Genomic DNA, 2,150 nt, shown 5'->3' with positions numbered 1-2,150 from the left:
GGACGACTCCAGGCCTTGGGGAGATTCCTGGGGCACAGCTTCGTGGCCCTTCTAAAGCTAGTCTGGAAGATCTGATTTCACGCTTCGCCAGGAATCATGTACCGAAAGCTGAACTTCTCGGATATCTGCAGGAACCAGGGAGCCAGAGGAGAGGGAGAGAAATTATCCGATCGAGACGAAGGCCAGAACCAGGGTGAGCTCCCTGGGCGACTCAGGTGACCTGCCCTTGTCCTCACACCGCCCAGGTCATGGCCCGGGGCTGGGTGGTGGCCAGACGCTGCAGCCCCAGCCCTCTGCGGGAGGACCTCCGGGACACATTATTTTGGTCTCCAGTTGGGTGGTTGTGTGCTGTATTGTTCTGGATCCCTGTAAACACGGCTCGCAGGCTTCCCTACCTTCTTTCTGGGCATGTAAGATGCACACCTGCCTGCATTCCCGATCTTTCTGTTAGGCTCCGGGGGCCAAGAGGAGGGCAGGAGGCTGCTGGCGGGATCCCTCTCCAGCCGATGGGAAAGCATGGGAAAAGCAAGTGAGGCCCCTTAGATTCCTGGCTGCTGTCAGGCTGGGTCCCCCAGGAGTGACTTGCCCAGGCCCTGGTCACTTTGCTCAGTTTGGGGACACATGCACACGCTCCATGCACAGGCTACCTGGGAGGGGAAACACCAGGGCCCCAGTGGGCCGGGGAGGTTGCTGCCCACATGAGAAGCCCTTGGCGCCCGCGGGCCAGCTGGTTGGCGGCCAGGAGGCAGCGAGTGCCCTTTGTCTCTCTCGCAGCGATGACTTCCCTCTGCAGGTCAGTTATGCAGCCTGATAGCTGTGATTCTGTCTGAACAAAGTGTGCCGCACAGCCTTGGTGGAGCCAGGGCTGCTCTGCCTCCCAGCCTGCCCTTCTCCCAGAGCCTGCTGTCCTCTGCAAACCGGCACTGCTTGGCTGAGCCTCCCGAGGGCCACCACCCACCAGGAACATGAGTTATCAGAGGGCATTAGCTGGTTTGGGGGACCCGAGCGGGGGGAGCAGACACAGCAGAGGGAATGTGCAGAGCCCTCATCCCGACTCTCCTTGGAGGGCAGCCTTGGCAGGTGGAGAAAAGGCGTGGGTGCTGTGTCCCCGGGTGCCTTGCTCAAGAGAACAGAATTCAAGGCACAGAGTTGCGGATGGCCAAGAGCGGGGACGCGGGTACCCAGTCCTAATCTCTACCCCGCACGGGATCCCAAGCTCTCCAGTGGCTCGTCTCTGATTTTCCGTGACTTCCGTGTGCACTTGGAGAGAGAGGGTGTGAGCCCACCCATGGGTGTGTCATGACATGGTTCTCGACGGCCCCTTCGGTGGCATGTCCTCTCGTCCAGGCTTGTGAGCCCTGTGGGCGGGGGCTGAGCATGCTCTGTGGGGGCTCATCCGGAACCCAGCACGCATGACCTGTCTGTCCCCAAATAATTAGGGAGACAAAAGACAAAACCCAAGTGGACCATACAGCCATCTCATTCTGTCTTTTTGTTTCATGGACTGTTCTGGAAAGTTTCACAGGCTGAGAGGGATAAATCTGAGTGTCACCTCCCCTAGGAGTCTGGAGAAGGCTCCAGGAGGGCTGCAGAAGAGGAAGACAGCATGGACAGGGGCCCTGGGGGACGTTGGCCCGTGTGCATCTGCCTGCCAGGTGTGGGCCGTCCGGTTAAAGCCCTTCAGGATGAGCTTGCTTTCCCCTTAGCAGTGCCTGCGACATGGATGCCTCCCGTGGAACATTCTGGAGTGGACAGAAGAGGCCCTGCTGGCTTTGAGGTAGCTCTCCTTGGGATTTATTTTCTCTCGAGGAGGATGCAGACTTCTGTCCTGGGGATCCGTCTGAGAGGTGTTGAGGGTGGGTGCAGTCACCCTGCACATGTATCGGGACCTCCTGTCCAGAGGAGGGACTGGGTGGGGCAGTGTGGGGTTCTGAGGTTGGTCCGCCGGGCTCCTGACCTCAGGCAGCTGAGGGTCTGTCTTGTCCACGAAAAGCTGCGGTCCGGGGTGGACAGGAGGCCCTCGGGATGGGCCAGGAAGAGCAGAGGGGCATGGTCTCCCAGTGGAGAGCTGGACGGGAGGCAGACGCTGCAGGAGAGCCCTCAGGGGCCGCCTGCCCCAGGCACACTCTTCTGCATCGAGGTGCAGAATG

Source organism: Equus przewalskii, chromosome 22 (assembly GCF_037783145.1).
Source record: "Equus przewalskii isolate Varuska chromosome 22, EquPr2, whole genome shotgun sequence".
NCBI lineage: Eukaryota > Metazoa > Chordata > Mammalia > Perissodactyla > Equidae > Equus > Equus przewalskii.
This window is presented reverse-complemented; position numbering follows the sequence as displayed.